Source organism: Platalea leucorodia (assembly GCF_965183815.1).
Source record: "Platalea leucorodia genome assembly, chromosome: 5".
In the NCBI taxonomy this organism is placed as follows: domain Eukaryota; kingdom Metazoa; phylum Chordata; class Aves; order Pelecaniformes; family Threskiornithidae; genus Platalea; species Platalea leucorodia.
Window position 1 is genome coordinate 11,652,993 of NC_138827.1, and position 24,792 is coordinate 11,677,784.

General features: G+C 40.7%; 1 long non-coding RNA gene across 1 annotated transcript in view; it reads right to left on the reverse strand.

Annotated features, from left to right (window-relative positions):
- The window catches only part of LOC309590976, a 66,650-nt gene that overhangs the window by 23,181 nt on the left and 18,677 nt on the right, over positions 1 to 24,792 (reverse strand). The window contains exons 2-3 of the long non-coding RNA XR_014228241.1: positions 20,699 to 20,790; positions 146 to 274 (exon numbers count right to left, since the gene is read on the reverse strand). This is a non-coding gene — a long non-coding RNA (uncharacterized lncRNA). The remainder of the gene's footprint in view (positions 1 to 145; positions 275 to 20,698; positions 20,791 to 24,792) is intronic.

Sequence of the window (24,792 nt, forward strand, 5' to 3'; positions counted from 1 at the left end):
GAACAGCAGCCGCTTGGGGAAGAGCTCTAAACATGTACTCTTGCAAGTCTCCAGGAACAGACTTTAAAGCAGAGAGAGAGTGCATGTGGTTCAGCGGCCAAGCAGAAAAATATATTTAAAAATCACTATTCTGTTTACTAATTACCTTTGGGAACCCAGGAGAAGTGATGCTTTTACAGAGTAATCAGCAAAAAAGTTCTGTGGTCTCATGCAATTTTGCTGAGTTGATACAATCCTAGATAAGGTGTTTTTCAGTGTAGATTTCTTAGATTCCCTGTAGGAAGAGAAAGAAAAAAGTCTGAAGTCCCTCCTGAAATGAATTTCTGATTTTTAGTATTTCCCCATCATCCCAAGTTTCAGGACCTGACTAGTCAGCTTCTAGCTGCAGCAGCTTTCTTGTCAGGACAGTCAGGAGTGAAGCTGAACTTGAACAGTTACATGGTGTAACTGCATGTTTCTGTGCCAGCCATAAAAAGAGAATAAAAAATAGTTTAGATAAAATTTTTCCTTTGCTTGAATTTTAAAGGGGCAAAGCTCACAACAGAGTTGAATTGAGAACATTTTCTCCTAGATCCTGGTAACTTCAGTTCCTGAGAGATAGTTTCTGTGATTGCAAGATGAAAGGTCAAAATGAGCAAAAAAAGTCAATTTGTTAAGAAGTGGCTTCTTGAAAAGATAAGGCTGTCTTCCTTCCTCTATGCTTATCATGTAGTTTAGTGTCTACATAAAGTGTCCTTAAAATATTCCCTTTCACTTCTCTGTTCCTAGGGAAGGTTAGACAAAACCAGATTAGAATTTGGGATTTTTCAGTAAAAGGAGGTGAATCCCTTCTCCTCCCTGCAGCTCACTTTTCCCATGTGTAAAGGCGGGTTACCAATGTTTATTTGACGAAGAGCTTTAGGGCCATGTTATTATCTCAAATGCTTTGTAACTGGAAATATCTTACCTAGGTATATTTTTACCATTACTGCTAGTAATGCTAAAAAAAGAAAGAGAGCAGTAATAAGGCAGCCAGCATTCACCTTCAGCAGCGCTTCATGCCTGACTCTTCATGCCTTCTCATTTACAAGCACAAGAAACAAGGAATGGTGTGTCCAGTGGTTCTGCCAAGGATCCTCATCTTTGTAGCTCTGGACTCCAGCTGCCGACAGAGCTCAATGGCTCTGCAACACGGGCCAGGTCAAAAGAGATGAGAATTGACCTGATGACTTTAAAAAAAAAAAAAAAGAAAAAAGAAAAAAAGAAAGAAAAAAGAAGTTTGGTAGAAAAGGAGAGAGCTGTTTGTTTTCCTTGCCACTCTGAGTGACAGTGATTTGTGGGGAGGTTGGACCCGGGGATCTCACAGGAACAAAAGCAATGGCCTCTGTGTTGTGGCCAAACTAAACTAGAGTTTGAAAAGCTGTTGAACTATTTCTATTCTAGGAGCACATTTTGAGGGTTTTATGTCAAAATTATTCTGAAATATCTTTAAGAGACTCCCATATGCACCAGGAAAGCTCTTCTGATTGATGTTGATAGGTTGCTTATCCATTTCCTCCAAGAGCTGAATTCACTGGGCAGAAAAGTCTCTTTAGTCAGTTTTTCTACTGAGCCGTGGTGTGTTCTCTGTTGGGAAAGGCCACGGTTTTACAGGCCGTGTTAGAAGTCCAGCATGAGAGAAGGCAGTGTGATTTCAAAAAGTACAGTTGTGAAAGAGCTGGTCCTCTGAATATTTGCTTATGCTTTGTTGTTGATTACACACTTTTCTATTCCATGTGAGAAAGAACACTAGAAAACAAATGAGAGGCTTGGAACTGCTCAGAATATTTTCATTAAAAAGACTTCTTCAATTACAAACCCATTTTCCCACAATATTTGGAAAATCAATTTTGATTACATTTCTTTTTATAAAAAACACCCAAGGGATTAAGTGCTTTGTGTCAAAAGCCTGTTTCAATTTCTGTGGGAAGAGCACTTTTAAAAATTCCAAATCAACATTTTAGCAATGAAGCACAAACATAAGTATATTCTTATGAGCTTAAAAAGCTGAAAACCAGCCCCCAAGATATTGATGGATCTCAAGCCAAAGGAAAAAAAAAAAAAATCCCAGAAAATTAATTACTAACATTGTGATCATAGCCACTAGTAAATATATGGTGCTGGTTTTCAAGGACTCAAAATCTTTTGTTTTGAACTTACTGATAGTGGCTGATCCAGCATAAATACTGAGAGCAGAGAAGGGCTGCTGGTGTCCGACAAAGCCTTAGGCTGCTGTGTAGCTTATGAGCATGAGGGATACATCGGACATACTTATTTTGAACGTGTCTCCTTCCACGTTTCTTTTCACTGAACATACTTTAGATGCACACCAAGAACAAATTCAGTAATTCAGTGTGCTAAATTCTGGAGTCAGTGATTGCTCTGTAACATCCATTGTATTAAGGTTACCAGGAGGAGAAATCGAATCTCTATGGTATGTGGCATGAAGAAGAGAGAGGGAGTGCTTTGTTTCTGCTTATATCTTATGCTTTCCGTTTGCTGCCCTGCATGCCCGCTCCCCATTCCCCCTGCAGCCCGGGTCTGGGCTGTTCGGCCCCATGGCTGCAGTCTTTGCTGTGATCCATGCTGCCGCAGCCTGAGGCTCACAGCTGTGCCCAGCCGCCTTCCTGCCTTTGCCGGCGTCATCTCTCGGCTGTTTACTCTGTGGCTCGGTGTTACAGAGGGCGCGCCGTACCATATGCATGTGCTTCGGTTTTGTGGAGCAGATGCTGCCTGACACTGGCTTTCTGAATTTTGTTTAAATTCTGCATAAGGGGGATCTCCCCTGAAGTTTTGTTTTCCTCTTGCAGTCAGTCTTTCCTGTGCTGCTGTATACTGCACACTGAGACTTTTCCTTCCAGCGCTGCAGACCTGCTGATTATTGCAATTTACTTGGTTTTAATACAGCCTATACCTTCCTCCTCATCCTCCCCCTCCCTGTGATGGTTTTGCCTGGGGAAGCAGTCCCAGCTAGAGCCCACAGTCTCCTCCATGCACTGGGAGGTTTCACTTGAAACAGTGTGAAGCTCTTCTTGCTTCTGCCTACAGCTGTGATAATTTTTCTTTGCAGTTTATTATCTGGATACAGCCTTTCTGTTATGCCTTCATTTGACAAAGAGGGTCTGCAACTTTCACGTGATAAAAGTCTTGTTCTTGCTGCAAAATCTTTCCCAAGAGCGTCAGTAGAGAGCAGCTGTGTAGGAGTTGCATCTGGATGCAGATAAGACAAATGCTTGTCCATGCAACCTGGCTGTATCCAAGCTCTCCTTTCCAGAGTCATGTGAGATCCCTGCTGCCCACTGCACCAGAGATGGCAGTTTGAGCTCTCTGAATCTGAGCAAAGACAAAATGCTGCCTCTGGTTTCTCAGGCTTGGTTTTGGGGAGGTTGTGTACCAGCAACTCTTACGTGTCTCCGAGCTGTGTCTTTTGCTTCCACAAATGAGGTTTACATGTCATGTAGTGCAGCAATTTATGGCTGAACATTTTGGTAACAAGTAGTCCTGTCTGCAATGACTGCTTAGCAGTTAGGACTCTGATAAAAGTTAATCTCAAAGTCCTGGTGATGGTTTTTAGGATATTTGCAAGAAATGGCCAAAAGTGCCTGAGGAATTTGAGCCTCATCTGTATAACTTGCACCAGGAAATAAGCCATTTCCCTGTTACGCCAGTATTGTGGCCGTGCTGTTCCAGAGCCCATCACCTTTACTCTTTCAGTGTCCTCATAAAACAGACATCTATCCAAAATAAAAGAAATGTGGTTTCTCCGTGGATTTATTCTGAAATAGTCATGTCAGTCAATTGTCCCAAATGAGTGACAGCCTGATTTGCACAGAAAGTCCAAAGATTGCTGTGTGCTAATACTTCTAAATGCTTTAGAAAAATCTCACCCTTTATTTTCTGGATGTCACTGACTTGACTAGAAACCTGTCTCAGTAAACAGCTGAGGACAGAGTTAGGAAGTAGCTTGAGTTTATGTTTTTCTGCCCTTCAGAGGTTGTAGTTAAAAGATAGAAAAACCAGATCCGCTGCTCAGTCTAATCTGACCCATACTAAATCATTAACCATGTTAGTCTCATCCCCTCAGCTTAAATGTGAGTGGATGCTTATTCATTTCTTAATATAGTTTTGCTTTTAAATGATTCATATTCCGTTTCATCGTTTTCATTGCACTTTATAGAAACTTGGCAGAGGCCTGAAGGACCTTTACTCTCTCCAGCTTGTCACTCCAGATGGCTTTGCATTTCCACAGCAGATGAAATGCTCTGGTCATGCCAGTGCAGTTGCATGCATTTACTAATCCGCTTTGCCAATCTCCCAGGCCCTTGTAGGATGCTTCTGTGCACCACATTTGAAGAGTTTGCATTTAAATTGGCTTTTGAAATTCATGTTTCATTTTCTTATTTTAATTACTGTCCCTGCTGCTCTCATAGTTATTATACTCTGCTGGAATACTTAGGGACTATTCAGGTTTCTTGTGATTTTGAGTGATAAATTTAGATCTGATATTATTGCTATTATACCAGGCTCTACATACCTAATTAGTGTGCCCATGTTTTTTTGAGTAACCCAAAACATCTATAGTAAAAATAGGCAAAAGAGTAGTATCTCCATTTTACTGATGGTGAACTGAACCTCTGAAAGATTAACTGATTTGCCTCAAGATGCTCAAGAGACTGTGACAGAATCCGGGACCTCCATTCTTTGTGGCTTGTATGACTTCTGCCTCATAAATTCATGAAACCTTGTGGGATCAGACCCACAGCAGCAGCTTGGAGAACTGATCTTATGCCCAAGAGTCAGTAAAATGAGATTCCTCACAAGTGCAGTTTCACTGAAACAGTGGGAAAATGTTTCTGACTATTAATTTACTTCTCATCTCCATGAATATATTTGAGTCAGAAGTGGTATGAAATATTGTGCCATTTGCAACTGAATCAGAGTTCAGACTGTGTCTGGGTCAGCCAGGAAAGTTGTACTCAGCACATTGAGCCAGTGTATTTCAGAAACTCCCCTCTAGGCAGTTACTGGGTGGCAAACGTGCTTCATATTCATAAAGTGTTGTTTTTCTGAAAAACAGTCCTGTTATGTTACTCTGAAATATACTTACTTAAAATAATGGTCCTATTGTGCTTCTCTTAGTCTGTCTTTGGGTAATCCTCTGGTTTTTGCCTCAGGTCTTGCTGTATGACAAGTGAAACCATGCTGTGACACTGGTGGCTTCAATTTTCTACCCCTGTTTTGTAGTACTCAAAGTAAAGATAGCAAATTAGTTCACGCTCTAATTAGTGTTTTTGCTACTTTTGAAGTACTTCCGTACCTCAGCAGATTGCATCTCATTCCACTTTTGGGACAAGTCGCCTTTTTCTATTTGCCTGGTCCCTGAAAAGGGCTCAACATTGCATGCAGGGATGTGTACGTTGAAGATGCTGTGCTTTGACCTCTCTGGAGTTGTTTAATACCTTGCACAATCCTGTGAAAAGGGAGGAAAACACTCCTGAATTTGTACTTTTGCAGGAAAAGTCTTGCACAATCAGTATCGACAGCTTGTGAAAACAACAGAGACCTGGTGCGTGGTAGGCTGTCTGTCTTTCTGTCTATCCGAGACCCACGGCTCCTGGCAGCCGCACAGGAGGCATAACTGAGTAAGTGGACGTTGCTGAGAAGCTGTAATAAAGAGGAGACTTTAGTGGTTAAGATTTTTGGTTATACTTAAGGCTGATTTTTGGCTGTTGTGATGTTTAGAAGGGGGAAATATGAGGCATTGCATTTTCATACTGCTTGTGCAGAAGCTGTGTGGGACCAGTTGGGACCAGCTGTTGTGCTTTGCAGTGATTCACTGCATGTTTAGAAATCAGATGCGAATAAGGAGACTCACAGTCTTCAGCAGGGCTGAGAAACAGTTGGCCACTTGGCTCTGTCTTTTTGTAGGTCCTTACTGATGCATTGTGAGTTCAAATTTAGTGCTAGAATGAATTATTCACCACTGAAGTCAAGAGAAGAATTTTCGGCTCAAAGTTTCAGGCTGTTTTCTCTATCCCTGACAGTTAGAGGAAGCACTGGTTGGATAGTTAGAGGTGCTGCAGGAGTTCTTAGTTGAATTCAATTGTAATTAACCTGGGACCAGAAAAAAGGAAATCTGATTATCTCTGAGAAAGAATAAACATGGTGGGAATCTCAGACCGTATTTTCAATGCCTTGGTTGTGTAGTATGGAACTTTTAAGAGGATTTCAATCTTTATGGTGTGTATCGGATGATTCTAAGCAGAGGTTATTTATTGCTGCAGTTGCAATTTTTTAAACCTGTTTCCTTGATAACAGACTCATTTGAGTTGGTAAGCTCCAAAATCCTCATTCGTCATCCCTCTCCCCCTGTGACATGTGAACCTGCCAGAAGATTACAGGTGTATTAGGTTAAGTGCCTATGAAAAGGGGAAGAGTTTTAGCCAGCTAGTTGCAAACTTCTCTCGTTGCAACCTATAGCAACGCCGTTACTGTCGGATCTAACGTCGTGGCTTAGCCTAACCCTTCAGTTATGCACTTAGAAAGTCACAGCCTGTCAGAACAGCATTAGTGTCATTTCCAGCACCTCGCCTACCCACTGCCACCTCAGATCATGCTTGAAATATTAACTCATGTGCTGTAGTGATAAAGTGAGGATGATGAACTACTTGTCAATCAGCCTTTCAATCTGAGCTTCTAGCTTGCTCATAAATGATACTACCATTAGCTAAAACAAAGTGGGTGGTTTTTCTCATATTTCTCATCTATTTTCACATCAGAGAGAAATCCAAGATGACATATCCATGCTCTGAGCTTAGAGATGCTGCAGACTGGATTGCAGAAAGTCTTCTTCAGGTTTGGGTGGGTGGCTGCTCACCAGTCTCTGCCATGGCTCTCAACCTTTACTTGTGTACATGTTCACATTTAGGAACGACATCCACAATATTGCTGTAGAAAAGGATACATCTCAATGTAACTAAGCTCTCAGTATTTCTCAGCATTCCTGCTAATTACTAATGACAGAGGCTTTGTCTCTAGAAGATCACAATATTTTGATTTGCATTTTTCTCACCAGGAGGAAAGTTGACAATGAGGGAGCAGTCCACTCTCTCAAGAGACCCATCGTCAGGAAGAGAAATTTTTCACGACTTCAGTAAAACATAAAAAGCACTCAAATTTCAGTCAATGTGTTGTTTGTTGAATATTTCTTTCTGTCTCAGATAAGGGGAAACAAAATAATTTAAAAATTATATCCCTGGGGGAAGATAAGGATACCAGGCTTATTGGTTACAAGGAAATCCCTTAGCTACTTGGGCAGTTTAAAGGAGCTTTAGAGTAATTGTAAAATCAGGTCTCTGTCAGGTGCCTGTGTATGACTTTTTAGCTAAAAGAAAAAAGAAGTGTGCATTTGTGTGGAAGGAAAGCAAATACTCTGACACACCTAGTCCAGAGATTTCTAATAAAACTGGAGGTCTTTCACCCTCATCAGTTCTGTCTTCATGATACTAAACCTTTTAAAATCAACTGTAGACTTTATTTTGACTTAACCTCCTTTGGTTTAGAAATTTCCACCTAAGTGAAAATGGTAGCACTCCTGAGTCTTCCAGGCTAATTTGCAGTGTGATTATAGAATAAATTAAGGTGTATTAATGAGAGACATCTCCTGTGCTATCTGCTTCATTTTATGGTTATTTAGAAGCAACTTATGGAACAGTTACCATAGTCACAACCTAAAAAGATAGGCACAGTAGCAAAGCTTGTGAGCTAAAATCCAGTATTGCTACATGCATGAAATCATAGATAAGTGTGACAGGATGTGACATCTAAGATACAGTTTGACTTACCAATGAGGGACAAAGCTAAGATAAGACATACTGCTTCTGGAGGGGGTGGGGGGAAGATTCACTGTAGGAATCATTTTGATTTTTTAAAGGAATCACAATGCTTCAAAATGATTGTGCTATAATGGTTATAACTTCAAAAGCAAGGATAAACTCCTGGGGAGCTGTATTTGCAGTATTTCCATTTAACCATTTCAAGGCAGGTGAGTGGATAAAATATAGGAACTGTCCACAGTAATGACTGCCCTTTCAACACATGCAGTTTACTCATGTTCTCCATGTGGTTTATAGGGCTGGGCAGACTACATCCATAGCTTTTCCCCTTCTGAGAGGTGCTGTCTCTGAGGAACCCTGACTGTTATAATTGAGGCCCTTGTTAATAATTGTTTTCTCTTCCTCTCAACTCCATTGCAGTAAATGCCATCTAAAAAACAGTGCACAGAGCAGGCAAAGAAATACACGCGTAAGAGAGTATGCACCTGGTGTTTTTTTCTGTGTGATAGTACTGTCACGTGTGTTCACTTCCACTCTGCACAGTACGAATGACCATATGAGACCAGGGCGATGGAGATCTGGCCCCTTTGCCTTTCTAATTTTGCCCATAAAGAATTTGTTCATTATAAAAGTGCTAAAAGTTGTAATACCGTATTCTCACGGGTAGGGCTACAAAACAAACGAAAAAACCCAAAGAAAAGGCAGCTTACAAGATCACTGAAATTTCAGTGTTAAAACTGGTGACATTGATATACACAGAAATTATTTGACTCCACTGCAACCAGCAAAAGGCCCCAATGACCTTGCTGAAGACTGTGGAGCAGGGTCAATCTGAGCACAGGCAGACTGATACCTGTGAATACTGCTCAAAAAGCCAAATTAGTATGCACTTTTGCATGATCTGTCTTGCTGCCTGGGCATTTTCCCACAGTGTTTGGAGCTCTGATTAAAGCAGTCAACCATAAATCACTAAGGCACATGTCAATGAAGCCCTTACGATGCTACTGGGGATAGAGGAATCATATCCTCTTATTGCTTTAATTGCAAGGCTGGAGTCCATTAAAAATCCATTTAAATCTATGAACTGGTGCTAGTTTTAAACTGGTAATTTATGTCCAGTGGATATTAGCAACATTTTTTTCCCTGTATCTGAACTATAGCCAAGAGCTGCTCTAACTAACCTATGATATTCATGTTCAGGCTTATACAATATAATCTCCTTGACTTTCTGGGTATATATCAGCAGTCAGCAGTAATGGGTATTGTCTGCATCAAAGCTTCTTATTGAAATGTTGCAAACCAAAATGAAAAGACTGGAATAGCTCACCATCAGTACGTGGAAAGTATTCCAAACTGGGAATTGATCAGTGGATTTTCTGCCATCATCTTTCAAACTGCATTTTGGAAGGAGTCAGAAGAAATTCAGCAGTATGTACCTGATACCCAACATTCACCTACCAGGATGAGCTGTACAATAATAATAAAACAAATGCTTTTAGCAAATAAGGGCAAATTCAGTCTAGTTAATTACTTTGTTATTTTTGGAGTTTGAGTGTTCCAGAGGCACTCTGTCCTTGTACTCATCTGATTTGCAAGACAAGGTCTTCTGCAGGGTAGGAGTTCACACACACAGTATAAGCTCTTCTCTTCCATGCCAGTGCTTTTGCATGGTGACCTTCAAAGGTAGGCAGCCAGCCCCCCACTTCTAACTGACCAAAATCAGACTCGACAAAGGGGTCCAGCTGAAAGAGTGTAGAATCAGTATATATTGTGCTGTAAATACAATAAGAAACACTAAAGAAGAAAAGCAGCAGCAATGGCACAGCTGGCACTTATATTACTGTGTTTACAAGCAAACAATGTAGAAGCAAAGACAACCTGGGCAGATGTATCCTGAGGCTGGGGTGGTTCTGGCAGCTTTTGGGCTGCAGAGTCTGGGCAGGGTCATGACCCAGTTAAAGTAATCTGACTTTTTCCTTCTGTACTGTAAAAAGCCTCTAACTGCTCTATGGCAGTTTCCATTTCAGTTTTCTTGCAGAAATGGACTTTGAATCACAGAGGTCAATGTCTTCTCATTTACTCATGGTATTAAAAAATGCTGGAATTTAAAACAAAGGGATGCAAAATCTTTTGTTCCCATTGCCCATTTTCCACTCTTAAATGATGTTCCAAAGTCCCGAGGACTGCGGGTAGTTCAGCTATCGCATCCATCTGTCATTGCTGGGCCTTTTTAAACCTTCGTCTCTAGTCACTGCACTTCCTTTGCCTTCTCCCCCTCTGTTCTGCAGGTCTGCTGCCTGCCTCCCCATGGTGCAGCCGGCTGAGCTGCCAATAAAACGCAGGTGTACCCCTAGCAAGTGCCGCAGGGACACGCCGGGGCAGAGAGGATGGTTACATATTCGCAGTGCGTCTGTATCCAGCTATTTTGTCCATCTGTTACAGTTTCTTACTACTAGCAGGTGAGCACCTAGCCCTGGAGGGCTACAAAAGCAGAAGGGAAACTGGCACTTGAAGGGTGATGAGATAAGCATAATATTGGATGTAAAGGTGTGGATCGCAGTTGGAGATCCATAAAGGGATGTAGGAGCAAATGTTGAAAGTTGTGGTGCAGTTATTTTTTCCCTGCATTTAGAAATGATCATCAGAGTGCACTGAGGCTGGCCTGATCAGCCGGAGGCAGATAAAAGAAACCAAATGAAAACAGGCAAAGGCTCAAACGTTTCTAAGCCAAAGTGCTGGTCTTTATTTTTTAAAGTGAAACTAATTAATTCCTGCTGGAAATCTACCAAACTATTTACTCTTACTTCTGGTAGCAGCAGCCACAGAGGTAACCAGAAATCTCTAGGTAGTACAGGTGTTTGCTAGCAAGAGCAGCTGTTACTATTAGAAAAAAAAAAAGAAAAGGTTCCCTTCAGTTTCAGCTTCATAACCCAGATGACAAGTTCTGAAATGAATTTAAAAAAAAAAGAAATCTCCAACAGACGCTTCATCAAAACCTGGCTCATTGCTTGCCTTTGCTTGCAGCTGTTTTGCTCCTTTTGGGGTTTGGCACAGGATAGCTGTTGTGGGGGCTGTGTTCACCCTTCTGCATGTCCTTTTTCTGACTCACCTTCCATTCAGAAGCCAGTTTCTTTTTTCCCTCATTTTTTGCTCATTAGTGCAAAAGAAGCAACTGTGCTGCTGCCTTAGCTGATGCCTCAGCTAGACAAAGGAGAACAGCTTCCTTAGGCAGATGAAAGATGTTTGTTTTGTACTGGGTGCTCACCTGGGACAAAGAGTAAACAACAAAACTAACGCCTTCCCCCCATCCTAACATTTTTGTGAGTTTTCTCATATGAAGGTTCTCCTTTGAAGTAGCAAGGTTCATTGACTGGACTTGAAGGCATCCAGATAATGCCTCAAAAGGCAAAATTATACTTATGTCAGCAGCATTAGGGAAAGTTAAAGTTGTGGATATAAGCAATCCAAACTAAGCCAGGAAGCTTCTGTTTGATTCAGACAGCTTATAGCTGGCTATCACTGAAGTTTGCGTTTGACAACTGCAGAACTGTATCCTTTTGATTTTTCATATACAAAGTCCTGCAGCAGTTCAGAAGTGAGGAGCAGAGTTTCATGCGTACAACTGAGTAGAGAGCCAGAAGCATTTTGAAATTATTCAGCACAAGTTATGTTTTGTTCTTACTGCTTTTCTTTTTAGCACCAGAAATCAGTGCTGATGTCATTCTCGTGTTAGCTGCTTAGTTTAGTGAGAATAAAGGACAGCTAAATTGGGACCCTGCAAAATGTAACACCCAGATGGCTGAAAAGACAAGTGAACAAGGTGCTGAAATAAGAGGCTTTTGTCTTGGGTTAGAAGAAATAAAAAACATCAAGAAGCATACAAGTAATACACATGAGCATTAACAGAAGTGAAGTTCATTTTGAGCCTGAATTTTGCATTCCTTCACGTGAAATCAGGCAGTCAGTATTGCTGTACTTATTCTGTGTTAAAAACAGAAGCAAAACCAAACGCAAAGCAAGGCAAAGAGAATCGGACCTCAAAGGAGTATCTTTGGCAGTGTTTTGATACTCAGAGGGAGTTGTTGCTGATGAAGTGCATTTCACAACCTCCGTGCAGCCCAGGTGGTGTAAGGGACACCTGTCCTTATGGTGATCCTTTGCCGTGACCTCCTAGCCAAATGCTCAAGTGCCAAGGAACATCCCAGGTTTTGTTTCTATCCCAGATCCTGGATATTTCACTGAATACATTTCAACCCCTTGTCATCACAGTGTTATCACTGCAGAATTACAGCAGGCTAAGCCACTGAGTTAACCTGGATCTTGCTGTAGGAGATGTTACAACAGAGGTGAGAGTAGTGGCTACAAATTGGAGGACCACTAATCTCATAATTATCAGGTAATTACACAGCCACAGTAAGCCAGGTATGGCTGCTTTTAGAAATGTCCCAGGAGGAAATGAAGTGGAGAGGGAATTATTCTAACATATGGCAATTTATCAGTTGCTAACACCAGCAAGACTTTGTTAAAAGATTCCCTTAGGGTTCCCTATGACAATGCCATGGATTTATGACTGGTGATGAACATCTCTCTGAATAGCGCAAAACGAAGTAAAAGATTACAGGCTTCTGGGTATTCTGTGATCTGGGATACAGGTGAAACAATTTCTACCATAGCGGGTATCTTGTGACAGGAGGCAAAATGATTGCTGGTAGTCTGTGTGATTGGTAAGGTATAATATTATTTGCTTAGATTGTTTCATGCAGGAGCTAGAGAGAGAGTTGGTAGCCAAAGAACCCAGAAGAAACTTGCTTAGTTTATCTTAGAAGATACTTTTTCGTCTGATTTTCTCTATTTTTCCAGCAGCAGTGGTTATATCAGACATAGCAGCATAACACATAGGTGCTAAAGTTAACAATGCTGTGTTGTAAAAAACTCTTAAAAAATGGTGACTGGTGGGAACTGCTCATGAATAAAACTGAAAAGGAAGGAGGAGTGAGGCATCGTGGAAATGTTGGCAGAACTGTTCTTTCAAAATTTAAAATGTGAAAATTTGTTGACAAGCAATATAGATTGCTTTAGGTAGGGCAGTGATCATGTACAGATTGTTGTTGTTTTTTTCTTTTTTCTTGTCAAAAGTACAAGATATGAGGTACTACACTCATTTTCAACCTGGTGGGTCCTTGTTGGTTTTGGTTGGAGGTTACACTGCAGGACAGGGAAGGGGGATGTCCCCAGGCTCATCCTGGCTCCTTGCTGGGAAGACCTGAGGTGCTATGCCAAAGCTTGCCTTTTCTTCAAAAGGACCATGGAAATGTGGGCAGGGAAAGAGTCCATGATACTCTCTGATGCACACCTGTGCTGGGAGAGCAAGTTTGCTGCTCATTGTGTAACTGGAGCAATCTTCCTTGCCCACTGCAAGGATACCCTCATTTCTTTTTCTCACCACTTAAGAAAACAGTTTCTTTGTTGGGTTTCTCTTTGTGTGCGCTGGAGTTGATGAACTGATGTGATATGACAGTATAGCCAAAATTGCAGAAAAAACAGGAAAAATGGCACATTTTTTTCAGGATACTCCGTCCTGTTCTAACATTTATTTGGCATGTTGAAGGATTCATTCTTCATGTGCTGCAGTAACTGACTTTTTGATATAGAAGTTTTGCTAGAGAAAGCATTCTAGAGTATACAGTGCCAGCAGGATTTTGGAAAAGAAGTGGGATAGGGGAGAAGAAATTTCCTTTTTAACAAAAAGCATTAAATTCCATCATGGGAATTTATACACCAGCTGGGGCACCACAGTAAAGGTAAGAGTTAGTTTCCAGATAACCATCTAATGGTGATGAAAACATTCAGAGTGTGACATTCATTTGTGTCCTGAACAGTCACCTTGTAGAAGAGAGCACAAGCGCATCCAACCGAGGATTGGTGCACCATCTTCCAGTAGGTTTCTTAGAATGAGGTACATGACATTTCATGAACTTTTTGTAAGGGTGGATTTTTCCAGCCTTTCAGAGTGTATTACCTTCAGGAGATTAACAAACTTCAGTCTCTGGTTGCCCATGTGCAAACAAGCATAGGAAGGGCAGGGAAAATTAATATGGGCCAGTATTTCTAAGCCTTTGGTTGTGCTCTTGGTTGTTGATCAGACTTTTCTTCTATTTGTATTTAGACTTGATCACAGTGAATGAAGCTAATTAGACTTGGTTAAGCTGATAACACCACTGCAAAAACCCAAAGCTGAGCACTCCTTGTCTCTGTGAAAGAAAATCAATATTTTCATTCTTCCATACCCTCATGGCTCTGTTTAGCAACACCAAGCCTACATTATGCTGAAACTTATGTGCATAATTAGAGCTTTGGGAATTTGGAGGTGTTTTATCCGTAATGAAGGTTTTCAAGAGTAGGGATTTGCTTTCTATGGTTTTCTGCATTCTTAATAAAAAAGAACAAAACCGAAAACATCAGTAAAAAGAATCGACCCCGGATATAGAAAGACTTCCCTGGAAGCTGTCCTTGCCCTATGTCACTCAGGCTCTCATGCTGGCATTTCTAACCTTTCTTTAAATGGAACGTCACACAAGTGCTTCAGTTTCACTGGCAAAAAGGAGGCACCAAAAGGGAAAGATTCCACATGAAACCAAGATAGCTCTTCCAGTAAATACCTCACTCCACAAACAGTTGTAGTGGGATCAGGGCCATATATCCCAGAGAAGAGTAATAACCCCCATTAAAAGGGAATTATAAGCTGCACTTATGCATGTTTACCTACGTTTAATTGCTGGCACACTTGAGTGAACTGCTTTTGGGGGTAATAGTTACATGATGTTCTCTGTTGTGTAATAGATTAAGGGAAATGTCAGGAAAGGTTTTGTTCTCATACTGTACAGCATCTCCCACTGCCTTTTGGGATGGTAACTGACTGCAGTTTTTTAGGGCTTTGGCAGCAATAGAAATCCTGCCCTGGTTTTGGGTGATTGCCATAGAGCATGCCAAAACACTTCCCTGCCTGGGCAGACAGCCCTCTACTTTACTATCCATTGCATTTCCTTGCAGCCGTATGGATGAGAAAGATCAAAGCACCACAGAAACATACCTGTAGCTGAGTCTTCAGTAGAAATATTGGTAAGAGCTAGAGCTAAGCAATTTGACTTGGACAAATTAAATGTTTCTAATGCTATTCAGAGCTATGCACAATCTCCAGTAATATTTGTGTTGTAAACACAAATCTCTTTTTTTTTTTTTTAGTAAAACCAATGTTGTCTGAATGGTGCTAGAATATTGAGAGTGAAAGAAGTTCTTCAGAAAAGCAGTAAGAAGACCTGGTTTAACCTAACAGCTTTTACTACAGGTGGAGCGTAGTGCAGAGAATGGAATAATGAACATACTCCCCAGTTTAAGCAGCCTTCTTCTGGGGTGCAACTGCACATGCAAGCAAATACGTTATAAACAACTGCAGTGAGAATTGTAGGGAACTGCATCCTTGGAAGGAAAGTACCAAAGACAAAACTCGCATCAATAGCAGCAGTAGGTAAAAGTATTCCTAATTGCTCAGGAACAAAGGGAGTTTTAGGAAACTTCAAGCAAAGAGGGTTTACATCTTATCTATATTCATCCTTGGTTCCATTCGCCTGCAGTGTTCTCTGTCTTACAAAGGAGATCAGCTTTTGTGGGGACAGCTGGGACTGGGATGGCTTATTGTCGAGTCTCAAATGTCAATGACTAATGCTGATTTACATGCAGATTGCCTCTCAGCTTTATTTTATTTGGTTATTTTTTTATTTCTCAGAAATGGTGTCATTTGCTTCTGAGGAACAAATCAATGAGAGGGCAATAAAGAAGATGTAATCTTATTGCTGATTCAGGGGAAAAAAAAAAGAGAGAACGAGATAAGCATTTCAGCAAATGTGTAACTGCTGGTACTTTTTCCATTCAGGTGTTTGCCAGATGTCAGTCTATTTGGGAAGAATGCATGTTGCTGTAGATCTAGAGCTACAGTTGATCCCAGATTCTGTGTTTAGTCTCTGCTGTTTGAGTTAGCCTTTCAGTTCTTCACTATTGGTATGAAACAAGTACCATTCCATTAGCTCTGTTCCCTGACAGCCAAAAAAGTGAAATCCTGTAGCTCTCACCATCTGGTTACAAGCAGAAAAGGTTTTGTTTTCAATGGGAATGTCTTCTTTCCAGGGTGTTCCAAATTATAGCTACATGCCTTACTGACAAAAATTACACTCTTGTGGCCTGCCCATCCCCTGGATTCAATGCTGTAATTTGGTTCATTATTTGCCTCTCCTCTCCAGTCTGCCCCCGTCTCCTGCTCTCTAGCGCTGGATACTCTGTGGGGTAGGAATGAGCTCTTTGCTCTCTATCGTGACTTTGCAATCCTTTCTTCCTCCCTGAAAAATGTTTGTTACTGGTGATTATTTATAATCAGAAAGAAATCGGCTTAATATTTTTACAGATTTCTTGTTGAGCTTGGGAAGTTTGCATTTTGAAAGTTACAGACCTAATAGTGATGAGAAAGCTTGAGGTACAGCCATTGAAAATGAAATATTATGTACCACCAGCTGTATTTTGCTTGGTGGTTTCCAAAATACAACTGTGTTGTCATCAGTCCTTGTTCTTGTTTAACTTCCACTGACTTCAATGGGAATTTGGTCCCCAAACTGTTCAGAAGTGGCAAACTGCATACCAGAAGAAAATAGGTTTGCATAAATAAGGCACTAGATTTAATGTCAAGAGATCTGGGTTCAATTTCTAGTGTGCTGGCAAGCCTCCAGCTTTGGATCCAGCTTCACCCAATCCATTAAAGATGAGCAGACATGTACGAGCCTTAGGTCCACATGTTCAGCTCCTTGCTGAGCTCAGCCTTGTGTGTGTGTGCATCTGTGAAATGGTGCTAATAACAAGAGAGTCAAACTTGTAGTTACCTGAACATAAAAAACCCCTGAACATGAAAAGCCTGGTTAGGCTGGGGTAAATGCTTATCTCTTAAGATTTATTATAGTCACTTATTCTATGCGCAGCCCTCATGAGGACTCAAAAGAGTTAGGAGATTTATAAATAAGAAGTTGGGACTAACAGATAAAGTCATTGTGAGACAACCCAGCTCTTGTGGATTTATAGCTAAACTGCATTGATTTTTATTCCCCTTTTTTTTTTTTAATTTGAGTGGCTAAGGACATAAGAAATTATCACAAATTGATGGTGACCGTGATAATCACTTCCTAATGGTGATGAAAATCTCTTATTAAAGATTTATGTGGAGTGAGGAACCAGGTGACAACTATTTCTGGTGCTGACTGAATGTGCCTCCGAATAAGTAAACATTACTGATGGTATGAATGTTCTTTCTTGAGAATTTTTAATGATTAGAGAATTTTCTTCGTTATAGTCAGATATCTAACCACTAATTACTCTGTTAAACTGTGTTCTGGTAGCAGGAGAAATGGAACAACAAATTTATTTACCTATTAAAATCTTTATGTGTCTATTACTGCCACCAGTCTGTGGCTCCTCAGAAATATAGACTCTTACTGATGGGATCCCAGATGCTAACTAGAATTTAATTTAGTTAAATGGTTTATACTACAGATTGTACTTCTCCATGGATATGCACAAACAGAACAAGATAAAACCATTACCAATTACTTAGGGTTTGAGGGTTTTTTTACCTATTTGCACCCTGCTTTATTTGCATTGTAAATATAAAATATTTACAACTATTTATGTAAAATATTGCTTTTTTGAGTCAGAAAATCTGCACCCTGTGCTATGAAGTTGTTTTCAATGCTGTCACTCCAGTTGCAACTGTCCAGCAGTTTGTAAGACACTACATCTGGCTCTACTTATCTTTTTAGTAGATTACACTAAAATGAATCCTTAAGGCTAAACCCTCTAATTTACTAAAACACATGCACATAAAATTACAGCTGTCTCACCAAGGCTTTCATTGATTTGAACAGAACTGGGATTCATTTAAGTGGTTATAAAACTTAGATAAGCAAACTTCTTTCAAATCCAGAGGAAAAAACCACAAGTAAAATACCAAAAACAAAACAAGCCCAACCTGCCAAACAGACCTAATTACTGGTTTATTGATTGGCTCATCAGAGTCTTATTCTTTATCTCTGTGTCCGCTGACACCATCTCTCCCAGATCTGTTGGCTCCAAATGCACCTTGGTGTGCTTCCCACACCGAGGGACAATTTTATCATGAAAGTATGATGTTTCCTGTGATTAAAGCACAGTTTCACTCTTAAAAGTAACTATATACATTGTGTAAGATTAATCTCTCTGAAACTTAGCTGTCTAAAAATTAGACACCTAACTTAAGCTGAAGGCAGCTTAGTCATTGATTGCCTGTTAAGTACAGAGAGAACTTAGATGGAGACCTTAAGACACGTGACTAATTTTTAGGCAGCTTAAGTTAGGTAGGAGGTTGTGTCCTCCCTGCAGATTTTCTGCCATTAAAAGACCCCGCTCTGACTTTCTGCACACTTTGGAGTGAGGTATTTTCCCCTAAAAGTCTTTGGGAATATTTTGAAGAAGTACAGGAGAGGTAGGAACATCCCTCTGGGGACTGGTGTAAATCTATCCAGCTTAACATATCCTTGCTGCATGGAAGTGCCAGCAGTTTTGCACCAGATGTGGAACCTCCTCAGCATCCTAGGTTATAACTCACAGGAGCATGGGGTTCAAGAGGGAGAGCGTGGGGGGAAAAAAAAATGTAAAACATTGAGGAAAAAGGAAGTGAGTTTTCTTTAAAGACTCAGTCAGAAGCTGTTCAGTTACCTTCCCAGGAACTTAAGCCCCCATTTAGTGTTGTAAGTCTCATTACCAAGTTATGTCACCCAGCTATGTCACCCAACTTAGTGTTGCAAAGTGTTCAGGCATTACTGCTACTGAGTGTTAGGGAAGACACCAGAACCCAATTTAAAAAAAATCCCACAGCAATATTAGAAACAAAGAATTGGCTTTAAGGAGAGAGTAGTTACAGCAGTTTGCCTGGAAACATGCTGTATTTTCCGCCACCAGTCTTTTCTCTGCTGATGGGCCCTATTTTCATTTCCAAATGATATCTGTCAGTTCAGTCAGCAGTTACAAATTTGATGCAAGAATTAGTGAAAAAAACATTCCAGCTCATGTGATAAACAACCCTAGATGATCATAATCCATAACCAAACCCTCCCTACTCTCATTTTTACCCTGGGAGAGAGGGTAAGAGAACAGTACTTGGCAGATGTTAGTTACTTTGCTTAATACAGTGCTTCACCTCTTGCGGTGTATTCATCTGCATGGCTAGCAGGTGCAGGAGTCTGCCTGTTGCTAATTCTTTCCTGTCCTTCTACTGATAGCACTGGAAAAAGTCGATTACTTCAATGAAAACAGTTGAGAGGACATATTTTACACTGGATGGTTGTAGCATTATGTACTGCTTTAATGTCGAAAAGTGGAGTTTGTCCAAGGCTTCCGAACAGTGCGAGCAAAATTGAATTCTCCATTGCCAGCGCTGCCGGATGGGTGTTGGCCATTCCTGTCATGGGAGCAAAATGAGAGCTGGGGGGAGAACGAAGAGGCAGGAGGATGCATTGCTACTCTTTTTGCTCTCTGGAAAGGAAGGGTTGAGGAGACAACTGCTGGTTTTGGGACAGGTGATCCTGCCACCTTTCTTCAGCGTTACCTACTGCCCCATTCACCCTTTCTTTGCCTTAGCAGTTGCTCCAGCCTTGGGTTTTGGGGCTCTGCTGTGGGCAAAGAAGGGTCAGAGACAGTGTCATGGTTTAACCCCAGCTAGCAACTAAGCACCACGCAGCTGCTCGCTCACTCCCCCACCGGTGGGATGAGGGAGAGAATCAGAAGGGCAAAAGGGGAAAACTCGTGGGTTGAGATAAGAACAGTTTAATAACTAAAGTAAAATATAAATAGAACAGTAGTAATAGTAATAACAACAATAATAATAATAACAAGTAATAATAGTACAATAGTAATACAAAGCAAGTGCTACACTGTACATTGCTCACCACCCGCCAACCGATGCCCAGCATGTTCCCCAGGCAGCAATCATTGCCCCTCCCCCGGCCAACTCCCCCCAGTTTATATACTAAGCATGATGCCATGTGGTATGGAACAGCCCCATGGCCAGTCTAGGTCAGCTGTCCTGGCTGTGCCCCCTCCCAGCTTCTTGTGCACCCGGCAGAGCATGGGAAGCTGAAAAGTCCTTGACCAGTGTGAGCGCCACTTAGCAACTACTTAGCACTACTTAGCAAGAGCCAAACCATCAGTGTGTCATCGACGTTGTTCTCATCCTAAACCCAAAACACAGCCCCATACCGGCTACCAAGAATAAAATTAACTGTGTCCCAGTTGAAACCAGGACAGACAGTTTGCTGACCTGGCAGTCTGCTCTAATTCGCTTTAGCCTAGGGCTAAATATCAGATGGATATACAAGCTTTGGACCTGACAATACATTATATAATTATGTATCGTAGGAGGTATATTTGCCTGGACACCTGTACCGGTATGTGCGTACAAGTATGTATACCTGTAGGATGCTGGCAGCACCCATTTGAGCAAATGTGCATGGTGTGTGCCATAGAAACATGGAGGCAGGTGTGCAAAGTGTCACCTGCAGCCTGGGAGCTTCTCTCTCACTTCTGCAGAGCTAGGGGGTGCTAAGCTGCATTTACACCTGTGTAGGAGAGACCTGTCCCTTTTGTGCCTCTCTTATCGGGAGCTCCATTTTTCTCTCCTGTTGTTTCTGTCATTTCTCCTTTTTCATAGGATAAATGCTCAAAAGCAACCAAATGACTTGGGACCCCAAAAGTTATTTGCAGACTGAGGTACGTACTGTGATCCTGCCTGCTCTCCTAAATCATGTTGAAAATGCCATGGGGGTGTTCAGGGAACTGGACTGGCAATCTTGCAATGGGATTTCAAACCCTGCAAAAAATGCAAAAAATGTTTGGGGATTTATTCAAGTATTGTACAGTTAAGCATGTCTTTAAGTGTTTTGCTGAAGCAGAGTGTGTTTAGATTTATTAAATTTTTGTAAGCAAATTTGTTAAATTTCAGTAATTTCATCTATGTCTCTTGTGGACAGCTTGGGGTGTTTTAAAATAGCTCTAAGGATGTTGGTCTATAGTTTGCTGTCTATGTCAGAAATGTTTGAGAAAGCTACTGAAATCATAAAGAGAAAATTGACCTAATAGTTTTCTAAAGAGATGGTAACTTGTTGGCAGAAGGTGGTGCTGTTACCTGATATTGAAGTAGATAACTAACTCCCATGCCTGTGAACTTCTGCTGAACAAAGTCCCTGAGTAGAAAGGAGATTTTCTTTTTTTCCCCCCAGTCATAGATGTGGTACATGAATAGATACAGATGAGGTTTCCCAGTCTCTGAGATGTAATAGTTGTCTTAATTAGAAGGCAGATGGCCATGCCAACATTTCTTCCAATGTGAAGTAGAATATCAGGTGAACTTTGTTCTTTAGAGAAATAAATGCAGCTATACCATGCTATTGAAATGGAGTGGCTGATTTCACTGAGAAGCACATGTGGACTGGATTTAAAAAAAGCAAAAAGCAAAACCTGATTGATATAAGGCACAGCTGAAAGTTTTAAAAGTTTTTTTTCATGAGCAGCATGCTGTCACACTTGATAATATCAGAAGTCACAAGAGAAAATTTGGAAAAATCCAAAGAGAGGTTTTGGTTGGGAAAAGCTCTTTTAAGTTGTATCTTGTGCATCGATAAAACTATGGGTATGCTGAAGCTGACAGGTGATGCATGGCCGTGGCTTGGGTGTGTGCAGCAATTCACAGGTGCAACACATAAATCACTTCTTGGCTCTTCAGAATGATTTCAAGCCTCCAAAAACATCTAGCATCTTTTTGAAAAGAAAGGATAAAATGTAACTAATGATATAATAGATAACAAGTCTCATTTCTGAGCCTCCAGAATATACATAGATCATATTTTCAAGCTATATGATCATAAAAGTTAGAAACTGCTTTTGTATCTAATAAAAGATGGATTTTTTTTTTTTCACCTAATCCTATGCTTGTGGGACTTACGGCACTGGAGCAACAGATGTAAATAGAAATTGTTATTGTGTTGTTTCTCATAAAATATGTTAGTTGAGGGGTTAGAAATTGTGAAAATGGAATGATTTACCTATTTCTGGATTAGAATACTCAGAAATTATTGTACTTTTACTCCACTTCAAATTCCTGATTTAGAAAATATTAGAACGTGAGAAAGGCTGTTCCTGAAATAGCTCACTGGTAACTAGTGGCAGAAATCAATCAATCTGTGTTCCGAAGTGTTTTGATAAATTTTCATAATGAAGAGATTTGGAAAATTTAGATATACATCCAACTTTTTATCCTGAAGGGAGACCAGATTTCCAACCTTTGGGAATCTCTTTGCCTGTTGCTAATCCTTCAGTAATTTAAGATCATTTTAAATACAGGCCTCTATAAAAGAGAAAAATACTTCACATGTGCTAGGAGAGATGATTAAACAGTGAAAAAGAAAGTCCAAATCATGAAATAAATCTTTCAAGACTTGTGCTATCTGCTAATCTGAATCAGCAAGGAAAGCACTGGTGGATTAGGAAGGGTGAGACTATTTGCGCTCCTGTGAAATAATACCCCTTTTGGGATGGCAGCTGTAGACAGGGGCTTGTGATACCCTAAGTGTCCAGAGCTGGGCAGCAGCCCTGAAGGACTGCATGGACTCTGAATTTCAGAGGTGAATTTGTACAGTTGCCATGAGCATTTTGGGCCACATTTTCAAAATTCAGAAGGCTCGGCTCTGATCCTTTTGTTGGAATAGCTCCATGGATGTACAAATAGCCAATAAATATCTGCATTTTGATGGGGGGTGTGGGCCTGGCTTTGAAAATCTGGCTTTTAGAGACAAGGCACTATGTCATATCTTTGGAGAAGAGAAACAAAACTGATCAGATGCCATTTAAGATACAATTGAGTCTGAGACCTAAAGGCTATTGCACGATTTTCAGACCTTGAGCATAAGGTTTCTTTTTTTTTTTTCCAATTGGATTTCACAGTTGAAACTTGGTGTAAGAATCCTGAGACTAGGGAGCAAATAGCTTTTTATGGAGATTTGAATTACATTTTACACTTGAAAAATCAGTCTAAGCAGTGAGTGAAATGGCCTGGCATTTTGTCTCTGTGCCAGTCCTCCGCTGCTCACTTCCTGGCCAGAGCAAGTTACACTTAAAAGGCATCTCGAGTGGTGCGTGGCTATGGCAAAGCAGGGTACAGGTGGATAAATGGAAAGAAAACGTTAAGAACTGATGCTTCCTCCTCCTTTGAAGCCCTCCTTAAAATCTGTTTTAAAAGTCTGTGAAGATTTTAGCTCTCATTTACCCTGGCTTGGTCAAGTGATACAGCAGAGAGATGTGGGCTTGCTTACAGCTTTCTGCTGCCAGCTTCTCAGCAAGAGGTGTGGTATCAGTCCAGTACCATTTCATTCACTTCAGCTGAAGTCTCCTCTGCTGACAAATATCATCGCCACTTTAGTGGACTATTTAAAGTCTGTGTCCAGTGATTCTTACTATTCATCTGATCATCATCACATGGACCATGTCCCTTCCGTATGTGAAAATCCAGCAGTTTTCCATAGCTGATGTTGGTTTCAGAAACACAAGTGGAGCAGGATTTCAGGTAGTCCTGAATTCATCTGCAGTGCCCAGTGCTTACTTGGAATAAATCACTCTGAATTCACTACACTTTCCCATGATATCTGCTGAGAGTGCTATCTTTATTTGATTCCATTTTTGGTAATATTTATTTACTGCAGAGATTAGCAAACTTAACTGCCAGTCAGTTTATGAACTGAAGAGTTCATAAGGTTAATACTTATTTCCTATTGTCTTGTGACTTTTGATGCGTCTCTGGATAAATGGGTGACTTTACTGTTATTTTCCCTCAAAGCATAATTGTAATTCAGGGCCCTAAATGAAAAACTGTAAGCACAGAGCCCCAAAACCTGAATTGTCACTTGTCAATAGGGAAAAAAAAATCAGCCTGATGGCAGCACAATCGAGCACTGTAAATAACATCTACCCAGGTGAGTTATCCTGGTCCTGTAGAAAGCAGTTATATGTCAGCTATGATCATCTCTTTTCCCATTTTTTTGTGCGAGTTGCTGAAAGGCAAACCTTTCCCACAACTAATTGTATTTGCTAATTACCTGTGAAAAAGCAATTATCTTGAGGTGATGCAGTTCTTTCGGAAGGCTTTTTTAATTGGCAAAGATGGGGAAAGAATCTCTTCTGTGGATGTTGTTTTCAGAAAAATCTTCCCAAATATTGTACCTGATGTATCACATTAGACACATCAGATTGGGTTGCATCAGCAATGTTGCATTACATCACATCACCAAGGTAATGTGCTGTGACAGACTTGCAATGCAATGTGTCAGCTGGAAAATGGGGAAAGATGTGATTTCCTGAACAAAATGCTCCTTAAGCTTTATGGTATTTTCCCCTCCTCCAACTAAAGAAGTGGCTGTTTATGTTTTGGGGTATTTCTTAAAAGACTCAATTGCCTATTGAAGAATTCTAAGCGTTTTTTGTTTGTTCATTTCCTGGTCCTCCATGGATAATTAACAGGTCTAGAAAGAAAGATATTTTTTGCTACTTACATTTCCATACCCAGATTATAATATATCTGATTCCCCAAACTTTCAGTAAACTGAGAAAGCATTTCCTAGGAGGAGGAAAGTTCTTGCCATTTGTATAGCTCTCTGTCCAGTACCTTAACTCATGCAATATGCTTCATACGAGGAGTGCCAAGGGGTGAGTTCTGCAAGAGTGAGGTTCAGGATTACAGTAGTAAGGCTGGAAATACAGAGAAAACATGGCAGCAAATCACGTACACATCAGTCAGAGCCTCAATTAGAAGGTGATTTTATAA